This window comes from Dermochelys coriacea, chromosome 4 (assembly GCF_009764565.3).
Source record: "Dermochelys coriacea isolate rDerCor1 chromosome 4, rDerCor1.pri.v4, whole genome shotgun sequence".
Taxonomy (NCBI): Eukaryota; Metazoa; Chordata; order Testudines; family Dermochelyidae; genus Dermochelys; species Dermochelys coriacea.
Window position 1 is genome coordinate 61,215,865 of NC_050071.1, and position 17,300 is coordinate 61,233,164.

Consider the following 17,300-nt stretch of genomic DNA (forward strand, 5'->3'; position numbering starts at 1 on the left):
GTTTTTTGGTGGGGAGACTAATTCATGTGGTTGGGTTTGTTTTTTTTTGTTTTTTTGTTTTTTTTTAAATTCCTGGGGTTGGGAACACTGAGAAGAGAGCATCCAGCTACTGCTGAATACATTTGGGAGATGGTGGAGTAGACGTCCATCTGAACTCGTGCACGAAGCTAGAGGACAGCTAAAGAGAAAAAGAATGGCAGGTCCTGTTTTCCGGGAGCATATGGCTGATTGGCCAAAAAAAATTGTTTGATTCAAGCCTAGTCCAAACCCCCTAAGATACACTGAAGCGTTCATTGAACCTCAGCAAACCTTTTCATAAACTTCAGCAAGCTTGGGGTTTATGACAAAACCCCCTGCATTTTTCTGTCTGGTTCAGGCCTATGTTATGGGTGGTCCTCACAGCTGTTTCTAAATGGAATTTTTAAACTGTGATACTTGATGCTATATCCATGTGTCCTGTACTCATTTACTGATGAGTATTGGTGGTGGATAAATAGTTTTTGTTCTAAATATCAACTTTTTTTAAATGGAAATTCTTTTCCATGAACCAACCATATTGCATTAATTCAGTGAAATTCAGATAGCTTATAGTTAACTGACATTAAACAGTTTCCAGTTAGGGCCTGACTTTCAGGTGTACTAGCCATTTGTGCATGTTGCCTAGCTGTGAATGCTGTGTGAATTTTGCTGCGCACAGCAGCATGTGCATAACTTTGAAAATCAAATCCTTAAATGCAAAAAAATTACTAATTTTCTGCTCTATACAGCACTTGCTGTAATTTTTGTGCATGTATTTTTAACTAGTTCAGTTAATACACTACATAGTTGTGTGTTTGAGGCTGGTTGCATGGTTTTATAGACAACAGTGATGGGGAACAGTAATATGAGCAGACTGGAGTGATGGCTTCACTTTTTTTAGTATTAAAATTTTTGAAGGCACCAACAAAGACACAAACAAACCATGACAGGTTTCAGAGTAGCAGCTGTGTTAGTCTGTATTCGCAAAAAGAAAAGGGTCTCTAAGGCGCCACAAGTACTCCTTTTCTTTTTACAAACAAACCATAATGCTCTTCTCCCCGTTCTAAGGCTTAATCTTGTTTGATTCGCCAGCCATTTAACCCCTGGTTGTCTGGTTGTCTACCAAGCAGATCTGGTAGGAAAAATGGGTTGTAGGTTTTGGTCTTACCTGGGGGAACCTGGCCAAGCTGTCTGGTGATTATTCCAGATATGGGGGTGGGAGGAATACTCCTAATCTAGTGATCTCATTTTTAGCTTGAAGAAGATTGGATTGTTCTAGATGATCAGTGCTTAAAATTATCGTAGAGACATAGTGGTTATGTCCTTGCCTGATGATGAAATGTTGCGAATTCATAACAAATTTATGACTCAGCAGTTTACGTAAATATATTTTTGTTATTACTGATTCCTTCGTGGGAAATAATGGGTAAAATGAACCATCTAAGTTCAGGGTGTCCTAACTCTGAGAACAGTGTCATGTGTTCCCATATGAAAGCTGAAACTTGTCCAGCTGCATGGGACTTTAAATATACACTGTTTTGTGTAAACATGCTGTATTATGTCTCAACACATGGTCTATTTGCACAAAAACAAATGCTTGGTATGGTAAATTAGGATTTGTCCTTGAGCCTAATTTAAAAGGACTGTACTTAATTATTTACCAAGTATATCAGTTCTTCAAAATAAAATATGCCTAACCTTGGGAAATTAATGTAGCTGATTAGCACTATTTGCTTATGTATGTACAGCAGCAAAATTATACAGATTTTGTATTTCAGAGCAGTGAAAAGGGACATAGAGTAATTAGGGTCCAGAACTTAATTTACCTTTTAAAGTGATTATTTTGTGGTTGGGATTAGTTCTTCTGGTTTAAATATTTGTTTTAGGGAACATGCAGCACTCCATAATAAATGCATGGATCTACATATAGACTCTAAATTCTAGTTTTTTATGCTTTGCTGGCCCTTTAACAGAAATTAGATGTACTGTTTCCAGATAAAGTCCTAATAATACCAAGCTCTTGTAGAGCACTTTTCATTACTAGATCTCAAAGTGATGCGCATATTCCTATTGTGTTATTAACGATACTTATGCATAGACAAGGAAGCAAGAAACATGAAGACATGATGGTTTGTTTTATAGAATCACTGGAATATGATCAATGTTTGCTAAAGGGAAGAAAAATAAAAAAGGAATGAAAGTTCACTTTCAGGATTCTAAGAAAAATGATGCATAATGAAGGGAAAATAGGTCAGCTAAATACAAAATTTTTAACATATAAAACTTGATGGTATCCTATTTAAAGCCTTCCATGTGCTTTAATTTTTATCATGTAATAGTTAATATGTTGAATTAATAATGTTGACTTATGCTTCTTTAGTTCGAATTGAGGCAACCTGTTTATTTTAGACAAGCCATACATGGAGTGGAGAGGCATTTAATCAGTGAACTGGTGTATATAGCTATGAAACAGTGATGCTGAGGTTCTAGTTATATATACTTAATGGTGGTCACTACCTGGAAATCCTGTTCTGCAGGAAATTCTAAAATTTCAAATGGTTTCATACTGAACTGGAACAAAAAATAAAAATTTCCCGCAGAATTTCATCCTGCAATTTCCTTTAGGAAAAATTAGAAACATATTGTTTCAGACTTACTGAATTATTTTCATAGATTCCAGGGCCAGAAGGGACCATTGTGATCATCTAGTCTGACTCCTGTATAAAACAGGCCATAGAACTTCCCCAGAATAATTTGTTTTGAATTGGAGCCTCTTAGAAACACATACAGTCTTGATTTAAAAATTGCAAGTGATGGAGACTCAACCATAACATTTGGTAAATTGTTCCAATGATTAATTACCCTCACTGTTAAAAATTTGTGCCTTATTTCCAATCTGAATTTGTCTAGCTTCAACTTCCAGCCATTGGGTGGTGGTATATCTTTCTCTGCTAGACTGAAGAGCCCATTAGCAACTATTTGTTTTTTGTGTAGGTACTGATAGACTGTGATCACAGTCTCTCTCTTACCTCTCTCTCTAAGCTAAATAGATTGAGCTCCTTGAGTCTATCACTATAAGGCAGATTTTTCTAATCCTTTAATCATTCTTATGGCTCCACTCTTACCCACTCCAGTTTATCAACATCCTTCTTGAATTGTGGGCAGCAAAACTGGCAACAGTATTCCAGAAGTGGTTTCACCAGTGCCAAATACAGAGGTAAAATAACCTGTCAATGCCTAATTAGGATTCCCCTGTTTAGGCATCCAAGAATCACATTAGCCTTTTTGACCATGGTGTTGCACTGGGAGCATCCACCTCAACCCCCAAATTTTTTTCAGAGTCACTGTTTCCCTGAGATTGCATCCGATGAAGTGAGATGTAGCTCATGAAAGCTTATGCTCAAATAAATTTCTCTAAGGTGCCACAAGTACTCCTTTTCTTTTTTGCGAATACAGACTAACACGGCTGCTACTCTGAAAACTGTTTCCCTGGATAGCATTCCCTATCCTGTAAGTATGGCCCAAGTCCTTTGTTCCTAGATGTATACATTTAGCTGTATTAAAATACATTGTTTGCTTGCATTCAGGTTACCAGGTGATCCAGATCACTCTATATCGGTAACCTGTCATCTTCATTATTTACCACTCCCCCAATTTTTATGTCATCTGGAAACTTTATCGGAGACAATTTTATGTTTTTTCTTTCAGATCACTGATAAAAATGTTAAATAATGTAGGTCCAAGAACTGATCCCTGTGGGATCAACAAAAAACACACCTGCTCAATGATGATTCTTGATTTACAATTACATTTTGAGAACTATCCATTCCACACTTAATATGAGCCATGTTAATTTTATATCATTCCAGTCTTTTAATTAATATGTCATGCAGTACCAAGTCAAATGCCTTACAGGAGTCTAAATGTGTTACATCAACATTATTACCTTTTTCAATCCAACTTGTAATATTATCCAAAAAAAAAAAGGTTGAAATTGTTCCCTTGCAAAGTTATTGACCTTTTGTTATATTATAAATTCTAAAACAATAGACTATAAAAGTCAAAGTATTTTAATCATATTCTGTCATGACATGGCAAATCATGCCATATCGTATTACATTATGACATGACATAATACAATTGTCTAAATTTTCTATTTTTAAAATGGGTGTTTAATTACTTTGCAATTATAATCTATAAAATAGAATGCCAGTCACCAATTTTATAGTTTTATCTGGCAATTAGTAATCACTATTGAAATTAGTGACTTCTATTATAATTAATTCAGTAATTGGTACTTAGTTTCTTCATTGGTAACTGTCATTAGTGGTTGTTTGTAATTGACTTGGTAACTGGTCATTTCTTATGGGAATTGTTATATTATAAAAATAAGGTAAATATAAAAATAAATACTATGACCTGCCACATCATACTAGAATATATCATGTCTGAGATACAGGGATCCAGCCAGCCAGGGGAGCTGGGCAGCTTGCCTGTTCACCAGTAGGTCACCCAGGCAGCTGGGGCAACAACTCCTGAATGGATGCCAAATAAGAAGGAAGAGTTGTAGTTCTAAAAACCTAGACTAGATGATGTGATGAATACAAAGGTGGATGGATGAGCAGTGATCGGCTGTATCTGTTTTAGTGCTAGTTAGCAATAGTAAAGTTAAATGAAGTGCAGCTAATTTAAGAGGGGGACTAATCTTGGATGTGAAAAATGTTAACAGTATGTATTCTGGCACTTACTGCTCTACATGGTGATCTAGTTAATACAGACATAAAAATAACCCAGGTTCGAAAATGCCAGCTAGACTACTAAGTTAGTTTACAAACAAACTGCTATATACTGTTTAACATCAGCTAGCAAGAACTGCTAGATAACTAACTTTAGGAATATTTTCTGGTCACTAGAAGAAAACAAATGATTTATAAATGAATTGAGGAAAAAACTTTTTTTAAAAAATTTAATAGCTGCAATCTGTGATTAGAAATATTACTAAACAAATCAGTTTGAATAAATTGGGCCCTAAAAGACAATAATGTCTGGTAGATTAAAGAGAGTATGAAGGAGAGGTGCATAAGATATTAGAGGTCATTCATTCAAATTGGAAATATAAAAATACAGTTTCTCTTAAAAGAATGAGCAGAGTGGAATGCTTGTCACAATCTTCTCTTACTTTTTTGCCTATATGCAAAAAGGCTTTTTCATTCTCTTCCATTTAAAAACATTCTTAATGTTTTCACTTTCTTGACATAATTTCAGATGAGTTATTGTACATGACAGTGGATAAATTATACGTATTTTCTTAAATTCATAGTTCTTTAAATTATACATATTTTGCAATGAGGATCCACTGTAAACAATGGAATGGATGGAATTATTTTCAGCTCAGCTCATTTTTAAATACATAGTATAGACGTTTAGCAAACTGTCTGATTTCTTGGTATAGATTTATTTGGCCGAGTGTTGTTAGTCTGCCTAAACATGCATATGATTGCTTTATTTCTGAGTGGCTTTCTCTCTTTTTTTTTTGGGGGGGGGGGTCTATATCTAGCTATTTGCTTTATATCAAAAGATGTGCTTCTTGATTTGTTTCTTTCAATCCTGGAAGTTTGGAATCAGAATCCATTCTTTTTAATTAGTTCTGAGGGCTACAGTTGTTGCTGGCTAGTGTGCTTTGGGGACAATGTTTTCCTTCAGTGATTGAACATGTCAGTTGACCCAAAAGAGGTGACATGTGCACGATGATTTAACAGAATGTGGTGTGAGTCTTTAATCTTTGCAAATGTTTATACAGTGCTTGTTTCATTGTCTGTCAAGGATTAGTGGAACTAATTTTTTAATCAAAAGCTTGAAATTATGCTGTACCACTGCATAGTAGTTGATTTAACCTGAAAAGAATGGTGGCTTTGGGCTGAGTTACTCTGACCTACTTATCTGTGAGTAGTATGGAAATATTCATGTGCAAGTATGCTCCCAGACTTTGTCTGCATACTCAAAAAACAAACTAACAAAGTTAGTAGTGAATGTTTAGTATTATTATGCAATACAATTGACATAAAGAAAGATGGTGCTGTATTATAAACATTCCACTCTTAAAATATTTTGGCAAAAACCAAAGTCCTGATTTTAAAAGTACAGTTGTCTGTCTCTCTAATGTACTCATCCTTGCTGTACCTAGTCCCCTGCACTGTTTGACCCCTTGAATAATTTGGACCACAGTATTTATTGTTAGAGAATTTAACATGCTTTGTGGAATACCAAACTCCCCAAAGTGCAGATATACATGGCAGGTGCCTCTAGTGCCAAAGCTATATATTTCTAGAACAGGTGCTCTGACAGTAAACAGCATGATGACATTCACATTCTGGTAAGTGTGGTTACTAATATTACCTTTTGTAATGACAAATCAGGAATGGAGAACTACACTTTTCCCTTCAGCAGTTTCATAGCTAGCATAAAGTTGCCTCAGAGAAATGTACATTTGTGCAGGACTTGGCACGGTGATGTTTGATAGAAATGGAAGTATTACTTGTGAAATGTCTGCAACTCTCTCTCCTGATCCCCACATGCAGTGATGGAAGTGATGGTGAAAATCTTTATTGGATTAGCTCTCACTAGACATAAATTCCCAAAGCTTTTTAAATTTTTTTTTAGTCACAAACCTCATTTGCTATTTAGAATCCAAGTAACTGCACCTATATAGTAGAGCCTCAGTAATTTGTATTCTTCTACTTTGCAAATCTCATCAATCATGCACACATGGAAATCAGTAATCTTTCTCCACTTTGCAACAGATTTTATAGCAAAGAGCTGAAGTGAAGTTTTGTACTGTTCATTATTTTTATCAAATATGTTCTAGTAGATTTGCTATTGTGCTATGAACTACCTGAAATTAGAGCCAAACTGATGGTGAAATAAAATGTTCAATGTACATTTTTGTCATGCACTATCATTGGTTTTTTGTCTTTTTTTTAAAAAAAATCCTCACTCGTTCACAAAATTTAATCTTTTACAATGGGTCCCACAGTCATTAGCAAGAATAAATTGATTTTCTGCATAATATAGAACCTCAAAGTGAGTTGATATGTAATAGAAGATTGTTTATTTCTAAGGAATCATATTCATACCATAGGCCATGTACAGTCAGGGATTTTTTCCCCCTTATTTTTCTCACTCCAATCAATACTCATAAGTAACGTCTGCTTGGAAGTCAGATGCACTTGAAAATGTGTAATTCTTATGTGAGATCTGTCCTATGTCAGTATCTGACCATGTCTATGCTTTTGCTTATGAGTGGCCCAGAGACAGAGAGGATCTAACTTTAGTTGTCTGTGAGTTCAATGCCACACAGGATCTTGGGTTCACAGACAAGCAACCAGCATACTAATACTGCCATAGTGAGGCAGGCCAGCCATTAATTATATGCATTTCTGCAGATGAAGCTGATACTTCATAAGTTATGGGAAACACTTGTTCTGATCTGTTGTTCTGCTTAATGAAGTGTCAGCCTTTCCCCATAATAAACAGGAAAGAAAAGGGAATAAAATAAAACACCCCTGCTTGCCTAGAAAGGCCTGTTGAACTGGACAAAATTAAATTCTTATGTGTTTCCTGCTTTGGATATGCTGAAGATGGATAATGTTAAATCAAATACACCTCTACCCTGATGGATAATGTTAAATCAAATGCATCTCTACCCTGATATAACACGGTCCTTGGGAGACAAAAAAATCTCACTGCATTATAGGTGAGACTGCGTTATATCGAACTTGCTTTGCCCCCCCCCGTTCCTTGTTCCCTGACTGTCCCCTCCAGAGACCCCCGTCCCTAATCACCCCCAGGACCCTAACTCTCCTGCTCCCTGTCCCCTGATTGCTCCGACCTGGTGGGGGGGAGGTGTTTGGGGAAGGGTCCCACACCCACATGTGGCGGGAAGCGGAGCCCCGTGGCTGGGAGCTGGCGGAATGGAGCAGGCTGGGGCCACCTTGCTCCACTTCCGCCGCCGCTGGTGAGTGTGTGTGTTTGTGTGTGTGTGGGGGGGCAGATCCCTTCCTTCAAGCCCCCTCCCCCCCAGTGATGGGGCTGAGGCTGGGGCGAGGGAAGCGGAGCGGGCTGCTCCCAGCCCACCACTAATCCCCTGGGCCGCTCTGGGACTGCAGGGCCCCCAAAAGTGGGGCCCCCCCACAGCTCTTGCCTCCCAGACCCTGGGCAGGGGAAGGAGCCCCTGACCGCCCCAAGACCCTCTGCCCCTTGTCCAACCCGTCAGCCCTGGCCCGGCCCAGCACCCTTAACATGCTGCTCAGAGCAGCATGTTGGAGCTTTACCGCGTTGTATGCGAACCCGCATTATATCAGGTCACGTTATATTGGGGTAGAGGTGTAGAATGTGGTGGGTGAGGATATAGTCTTTGATCCTGACAGCTACTAAGTATTCAAAACTCTGATTTTTAATGACAGGTTTCAGAGTAGCAGCCGTGTTAGTCTGTATTCGCAAAAAGAAAAGCAGTACTTGTGGCACCTTAGAGACTAACAAATTTATTTGAGCATAAGCTTAGAGACTAACAAATTTATTTGAGCATAAACTTTCGTGACGAAAGCTTATGCTCAAATAAATTTGTTAGTCTCTAAGGTGCCACAAGTACTCCTTTTCTTTTTGTGATTTTTAAGTGAGAGTTGTGGCTGTTTTTATCCATTGGAAGCAGGTCCTGGGTGTCCAGTTCTCTTAAAAGCCATTAGTAATTTTCACTCCCAAGGTTACTCTGACAGAGTTTATTCCTCAATATAACACCCCCAGGTTACACACATACATGTGCGTGCATATGCTCACAGGGAGAGTTAGTGGGTTTACAGTGAAAGTTGATCCAGCATAGAGGGCCTGGCCAAACCTTTTTGTGCCACTTGACTCCACAATGACCCTTTATGGGCACACATAGAAGAAAGGTATATAGGGTATTTTTGTGCACTTTTGAAGGAGATTCTGTGCTGAATTGGCAGGCATGGAAGATGCCGCTGGTGCTGGACTGTGGAGGAGGGAATTGGGTGATTCGGTGGCAAAAGCTCACATAAAGGTCTGGAGGAACAGCAGCCACTATTTCATCTTTGGGCTGGACTAGCTGCTGCAGAGGGGTTATACTGAAATCCAGCCTGCCCACTAGATGGCAGGTGGATTCTGCCCCGCATCCTTGCTGTATTCCTGGCACGGTGTGTTTACTCAGGCTGCACACAAGGAGGGGTGATTCGCTTCCCCGGTTTCTGTTTGTTTTTTATATTTTTAACTTCCATTTATTGTATCTTGCTGTGAATCACATTTCTTTCAGTGTATTGTGGCTTGTTTTCTCTAAACTTTTCCAGTGGGGTGATGAGGTCTTCTGCCACTTAGGATAATCCGTTCTTAAAGTAAGGCTATGTCTACACTTAAAACACTGCAGGAGTGCTTCATAGTAGACACTGTTGTGACAGAAGGGGTTCTCCAATCGTCGTAGGTAATTCCACCTCCCCAAGAATTGATAGGTAGGTCGATGGAAGAATTCCCACCCCGAGAAATGTCGCCATGCTGATATAACTTTTTAGTGTAGACCAGCCACCAGTCAGTTTCTTTTATTTTTCTAGTACTTTGAACCAGCCACCTGTTGTTCAAGTCTAACTTTTGATTCAATGTTTGACTGGAGAGACCATCTCTGACCCATTAACATTTAATGTAGCTTAATTGACACTTTGCTTTCAAAGGTTTAAGGCCTTGATTTTTAAAGATATTTAGTCTTTATGGTGTTCATCGTTGCAACACCTAAAGAGCCTGGTTTATACTTAAAAATTAGATCGACCAAGCTATGTCGCTCAGTGCTATGAAAAAGTGCATGCCCTGATGGCTATAGTTGGATCAGCCTCACTTCCAGTGTAGATGTAGGTAGATCGACAGAAGAATTCTTCTGTTGGCCTAATCACCACCTTTTGGATACGTGGATTAATGCCATTGATGGAAAAACCCCTTCCGTCGATGAAGGAAACATCTACATTAGGGCAATACAGTGGCAACACTGTAGTGGCTGTAATGTAGATGTACGCTAAGTCTCATTTCCAAAAGTTATGTAGGCATTTAGGACCCTAAATCCCAATGGAATTTAGGCTCATAAGTGCCTAAATCACTTTTGAAAATGAGATTTAGGTTCCTAGATCAGTAAATGTTGCAATGCTGAATGTCAAAATGCCTAAATACCTTTTTAAAATCTGGGCCAAAGAGTCTGTTTTTATTGTTATGGAATATGCAAGGCTGCTTAATCTATTTTTCTTCTCTCCCATCTACATAACAATTACTACTATTTTAGACTACCTACTAACAGCATACAGCAGTCCCCGAACATGGCTTAAAAATGGGTTCTGTTTTAGATACTTCCACCCTAAGGAATGTTTAGTTTCTCAGAATATTCCCTCTGGGGAAGTTCAAAAGTAGGTCTAATGGACATGCTCTTACAGATGTTTTTCTATGCTATGACTGCCATTGGAACTGTTGAATCAATGCTAGCATGGTTGGGGATATTTTTTTTCTTTGCTAAAAGCCCCTACTATAAACAAGACTCCATTGTGTAGTTGGGCCCATGAAATGCTTCATCTTTGGATTTTGCAGAGCTGTAGCATAATTGAACATATGGTTCCATCCTGTCTACACTGCCAGAGAACTGTGTGTCTGGTATACTGGGTTCTCAAATACTGTAGTTCTAATTCTCATGTGTGGGGGGTTTTTTGTGTTTTTTTTTTGTTTGTTTTTCATTTGAATCTCCTCTCTGTGACTAACGTGACAAAATAACATGATACGTAATGCAAGAGATTACAAGTAGTAAATCAATGACTTTACATAGTGCTTCATGAAGTACTTGACACTAAGTAATTGCAGATGAACTCTTAGCATTAATGAACATATTTGCCTTTTGTTGTTGTTGTTTTGGTATGTTGATGTCAAATTCCTGTTTGTTTTGAACATCCTTTTTCTGTGTGCATTTGAATGCATGGAAGAAGCTTTCTGAAGTATCTTTAGACGGAATTTAAAATCTGCACACCTGCAAATCCTGCCATACCACTCTAAGAGCATGACTTCTGCTTGGACAGCATAGAACCTCCCTATCATGCAATATGACATCAGGAGGAAGTGTAGGGTTATCAGTTTTGGTTGGATTTGTTCCTGGAGGTTTCATCACCCGACATAATTTTTAATTAGAGATTGACCTTTAATTTCCTGGAGACTCCAGGACAATCCTGGAGGGTTCGCAACCATAAGGAGGTTAAATGTATGTGTTTCAGTTTCAAATCATCAGTGTCACTCAAATAATTCTATAATCCCTTTTTAGACTATAAACAATTTGGGGCCTTGAATATCTTTATCTCTTCTACAGTGCTAAGCAAGTATACTGACTGTGTGAAACGAACTTTATAACAATTCAACAAAATAGCAGATTCAACCAGTCACAAGATCACTTCAATAACTGGAAAGTATTTTAGAGGTAAAATTATCTGGGTTGGACTTAGTGGGATGCTTTTATACTTTTTTAAAAAGTAAATTAGATCAGTTCTTTGATAGCTGGAAGGTAATTATGGTTGCAAGAGGCAATCCTGGAGGGACTAGCAGGTATTGATGAGTTCAACTTGTTCAGAGATCATATGACAAGTAGTGATTAGTGGATGTTACACTGGATCTTGCTGAGCTGAATGATATGTTCGACCAACAAAATCCAATCAAAATAAATAGGAATTGAAGCAGCGTGAGGAGCAATGTGTGGTCTTGGTTGATAAAGAACCTTTGACTAACCCTCTAATATTAATTTAATATGTTACACCCTTTCTGAAAGAAAAACTGAAAAACTAAGGACAAATCCCACCTTGGCTGGTACAGTGTATGCTTGTATATAGGGATGGGAGGAGAAGGAGGGATGCTTATAGAAAGACTGAAGGTGGATTCTTTAAAAGGTTTAATCCTCTCTATGGGGACCATCATCAGAAGAACTGAGCATTTACATCTCCCACTTACTTCAACTTGCAGGTGCTCAGCACCTTTGAAAAGCAGGTCTTAAAGGGACAGATTTCAAAGCTATTTAGGTGCCTAGGCACTTTTGAAAGTCCCACTGGGTGCCTAACTCCCATTGCTGTAGAAAAGATCATTTCAGCAGAGGTGCTTATAGAAGTTACAGTAAATTGAGCCAACATTTCAATCCACTTACAAAGCATTTGCTGGTCTCTTTTGAAGGCATGTGTAACTATAAATGTTGAACAAAATCAGCTAATCTGAATCCGGAGTATTTTTATACATACTCACATTAATAGTGAAGAAATAGTGTTGTTTGTTTGTTTTGTTCTTTTTTTCTTTCTCTTTTGCTCATAGGATCTCCAGGAGTGGGAACAAGAATTGGGAGTTTTGGGGATGGGGGGCACGGAGTAGAGAAGGAGAATAGTAATAATGGCAGGCACTTTTGTTGTGATAGCAGAGTGGGGATTTTCCCCTCCTTCATACAGTGAAGGTGGCATTTTTCTATTCAGAACTAATTTCACTAACTGTACAGCACAAAAGGAGGGTGCAGGAAGTCCCCAAGGGAGAGTATTTTATTCGGAAAAAAAACTATTCGAAGCAGCCTGCTAGTAATTGGTGTGCTGGGCAGCAGGGTTGTTCAGTGAACTGTAAATCCATTTCCTCTCCACTAGGGAAAAGAAACCTACATGTCAAACATTAAACATGCAAGAACAAAAGCGTCAAGGAAAGTGCTGCAGCCATGCTCTGCTTCACTTGCGTTAGTACTGTCCCCACATTTTAATTTTTTCAAAGCAGAATTATTTGTAGACTGTAAAATCATTGCTGGCTGGCAGCTTCTGGGAATTATAAGAGAACTGAACTTAAACACACACTCTCATTTTGAGCTGGTGACACGTTAATAGCTCCTAGTGAGAGTGATTATTCCCCCAGTGAGACTCTTGTAATCTCCTCCTTCAGCCATGCAGTATGTTGTGGTATCAGCTGTGATTTCAGGGGTTCATAGTCATTACTATACATTGTAAATAGCTGTATTTATACTGGCAATATCACTACATGTAAATCTTGTAGTAGTAACTAAGTGACGACAGGTAGCTAATGATACGTGTGTGCATGTATATGACTGAATGTTTCTACTTCAGTTCAGGGAGCGCTAGTTATGAATTTTTATATGCTTTTTGTTTCAAATGTGCTTTTTGTTCAACTGGCAGACACAATGTCCCCGGGATTTCCTTATTGTGGGAATAAGGAATTCTGCTGAAACTGAAAAATATAACTGATTCAATCATAGTTCAACACTGGATGTGGGAAGTGAAGAAGCCATATTTGATACCAGGGGCTGAAAACCCTAGCCCTTCATAAACAGGTTTACAACATGTTTCAGCCCCATCTATGTTGGCCAGGGAAACCATGTTGGAATCTTGCTGTGTTTAAAACCCGTGTGGCTAACACAAATTAACTGTAGTTTAAATAATGTCTGGAGCACTTTATAACAGTATCTTTGTTTCAAAGTATTTTGTCAGGATAAAACTTAGATCTAGAGGTGGTCAAAAGTTTTCTGATGGAACACTTGTAAAATGCTGATTCTACAAAATCAAAGCATTTTGTAGGAATAAATAGATTTTGTCTCAATTTTTGACAGGAAATTATCAAATATTTAATTTCTATAAGTCTAAATGAAATATTTCAACCTATCTTTGACTTTTATATTGTGATACTATAATTTATGTGATAAGTCTAAACTATAAAGTTGAAATGAAACACTTTGATAAGGTCAAAGATTATTTGGAATGTCTCATTTCAAGAAAAATTATGCTATTTCTACTTTTTTGTCTTGATTTGGGACAAAACAAACTTTAAAATCTTAGAATTTCCCATGAATTGGGAATTCTGTTCTTTGACTAGCTCTACTTATATCTTAAGGCACAGTGGAAGCTTGTGATAGACTGTAGAAAACTTTGACAAGCTTTTGAGAGCCTGCCTACACTTGAGAGAAAACAATATTAAATAAATGAGCTTAAGTTTGGTTTATTCTAATATAACTTGCATGCTATTTGCCTGACCAGTGCAGAGGGGGAATAACTATTTTCTACAAATGGTGTTTAAAGAATCTAGAAAAAGGTTTTTAACCCTTATTTCTAAGAGCATTTTGCCTGGTCCAATTAAGTGATAAATAATCTTTTATCTTTAATGTAGATGGGTCCTTAGAGTCCTTGTGTTTGTTGGAGCTTTAATAACACCTGGTAGCTAGAACACTTGCATATGCCTTGTTTTTTTCCAAAAATCCCGACTCATATATTTAGAGATGCAAATACTACTTTGTATGCAAAAAGATCATGGCTGTTATAGAAGAGGACCAGGCTAATTTTATTTTGCTTGACTTCAGTAGTTTTTGTGTACTCAACATCTTTCTGATGAGATCAGTGACCTGTTTTGCACACCTGAGGACATAAAACTGAAAACAAGGTTTTTTTTTAAAGGGTGTGGTGTTTTTTTGTTTTGTTTTTGTTTTTAACAGGTAAATGGAATAAGGGATGAGACACAAAACTCTTCATGAGTGATTGGAAACAAAAATACAAACCCCTCAGCAGCTTGTCAGCTGTGATTTCATTGTTCGCTGTTAAGGTGATAATGAGGAGAATAATTGTGTCTGTGTCTGAGTGAGCTGAAATACCCAGTTTGTAGTGCATGAAATTTCTGTTGGTTTGTGCCAGAAGTACAATTTTGATGTGTGTTTTGTTTTTTGTTAAGAAATTCTCGTGTGATTTCCCAGGTGTATAAAGAACAAAACACTTTTCTCTCATATCTTAAAGTTGGGGTAAGGAAGATATATTTTTAATATAGCTCTAAAGCCTGGAAAATCAGAGTGAAGTGCATTAATCTTAAGCTTTTATGTTCTTTATAAATGTGCTTTCATTTTATCTGCAGTGACTGTCCTGATAATTGATGTTCTGTAATATTTACACTCCCTCTCTAAATTAAATCCTTCTTCTGATCTGAGTGATATTTGTATATGTATTTCTTAGCTGCATTGGTACACCAGATGCACAGTGGTAGCTGTCTCCGCCTGCTAATCTTGTAATAACATTCTGGTGACCAAATTCAATGGCTCTGCCAGAGCCTTGAAACAGCTGATTGCTGACTAGGGAAGCGGGGAGAGAGGGGGGGAAAAAAAAACAGCGAATCTCATTGCAGCTCTCTGCTGCATCCCTATCCCACAATCCCTTGCACAGTTTGCTGCAGTCTTTCAACACAGGCTGAGTGAGAGAAAGATATGCTAAATAAAGATTGATTGGTTTGAACCGTGAAGGGGTCTCCCACTTGTTAATAATCCAGGGAGGAAAAAAAATTCATGATGACTTCACTGGGCCTTCTCTTATTTCTTCCATTTTTCTTTACACCTGTTTTCTACGTGGATTGGAGCATCACCACCTAGAACAAAAAATATTCTGTGCCTCTAATAATGACTGTCCTGTCAGGGATTCTTAAATAGTTTCATGCTTGAGGCTCTTAAAGTTGAAATATTACCAGAATAATGTTTTGCTCGTTTGGATTACTGAGGAACTGCAGCTCCATCCCCGAAAGGATTTTATACGCAGCACTGCACTGATTAAGCTATTTATCTACAAAGATGGGTAGGTCTGAAATGTTCGTTTGCTCAATATTATGCCTGGTCACTGCTATTAGGTCACTCTTTTTGTTCTGGTATCCTATTTGTTCTTTATGATGCTGCATGCTGTAGTAAATGAAGATGCTTGCTCTATATTTTAAACAGTGGCACCAAACTGATTACAAGAGTGGGAGAGAGAGAAATGCAAAAGTGAATTTTTTACACAAGTGTACTAGTTTTCTGTATGTTGAGGATGATTAATTTACTTTGTATTTTGACCTTTATGTGTTCTGAGACAGACTAATTTTGGAACTGCTACTTCAATTTGGATTGAATTTCTCATTTTATTCCTATGCAGGTAGGCAGGCAGGCATAGTATCTGGTTGCTGGAAGTTTACCCATGTGTAATGTTATCTCTGAAGCAGCATCATTTAGACTCTCTTCCCCCTTCCTCCTCCTCCCCCCCCCGAACTGAGTGTCTGATAGTTCCATTGCAAACGTTGCTATTGGAAACCTATTCATTCAGAATACATGAATAGACCTTCTAGGTTTTGTATATCATTGATAAGTTGCAGACAAGGAAACAGCAAATGATTTGGTTTGTTCTGATAGTCTTTCAGTCAATCTAGTTGCAGTTCTGGCTGGGTGGAGTTCTTTGATAGCGCTGTCTTCAAAGAAGGAGAGTTTTCTTCTTTTATGAAAAAGAACTATGGAATTTAATAAGCAATCATAAATTTTCTATTTTTTGTGTGTGTACAATCTTATAGAACTTCATAGATTAAATTCCTGTTGTAGAAGCATGGGGGAATAAGATGTAAAATCTTAATGTGAGAATATTTAACCATTGCAACAACTTAAGAGTGATGGTGGATTCTCCAACACTGACCATTTTTAAAATCAAGATTGGATGTTTTTCTAAAAGATATGGTCTAGGAAATATTTCTGGGACATTATATGGCCTGTGTTCTACGGGAGGCCAGACTACACAATCACAGTGGAGCCTTCTGATCTTGGACTGTATGAATCTATTGAAAGTCTAAAGGCTGGTTTAAAAAAAAACTGTAGGAAGAATATTATTTTCTATTAAACTGTGCAGGTTTTTTAGAATAAGTCTTATAGACTGTCATTTATAGAACCCTAATGGGTTTTATCGCTATGAAATTCTACTGGAAGTCCCTTTCCATAAGGGTGGGGCTGCATGCTGATATTTCTTGCTGAATTTGTGTACACTTATTAGGGTTGGGATTTTTTTACACTATTACACAGAATTGATTTCCCCTCCCCCCCTCCTTTGTGCTTTAAAGGATATTTTGAGTCAAAATTGATACATATTTCCAAACAGAAGGATAAAAGAGACAAAATTTAATATTTGAGCACTGGGTGGGTGACAATGAATACTTCTTTTTTATGAGCTCTTATTCTGGAATTGGTTTAGCTAAAATGAACTGGGCTTCCAAAGTGGTTCTTCAAATAAGATCACAGGGTGGGGTTTTTCATGTATTTTGATGTGATAATCCACACATTTTCAGCTTTATTGACATATATTACAGATCTCTCTCTCTCTCTCTCTCTCTCTCTCTCTCTGTAGAGCTATATGTGGAGACTCCCAAGGTCTTGCATTTAATTTTAAACATTGATGGCCATTCTTATTCCACCT

At 37.7% G+C, this 17,300-nt stretch overlaps 1 protein-coding gene across 32 annotated transcripts in view; it reads left to right on the forward strand.

Moving 5' to 3' along the window:
• TRIM2 (tripartite motif containing 2) overlaps positions 1 to 17,300 on the forward strand; it is a 120,619-nt gene that overhangs the window by 41,936 nt on the left and 61,383 nt on the right. For 3 of the 32 annotated variants that reach the window (XM_043513149.1, XM_043513153.1, XM_043513155.1), the window contains exon 2: positions 3,153 to 3,235. The exons of 18 other annotated variants lie outside the window; for them this stretch is intronic. The gene's annotated coding sequence lies outside the window, so the exon portion shown is untranslated. Of the gene's footprint in view, positions 1 to 3,152; positions 3,236 to 13,592; positions 13,606 to 14,551; positions 14,659 to 15,087; positions 15,669 to 17,300 lie in introns of those variants that run through there. 11 more of the 32 variants (XM_043513157.1, XM_043513158.1, XM_043513162.1 and 8 more) reach the window with 8 other exon arrangements.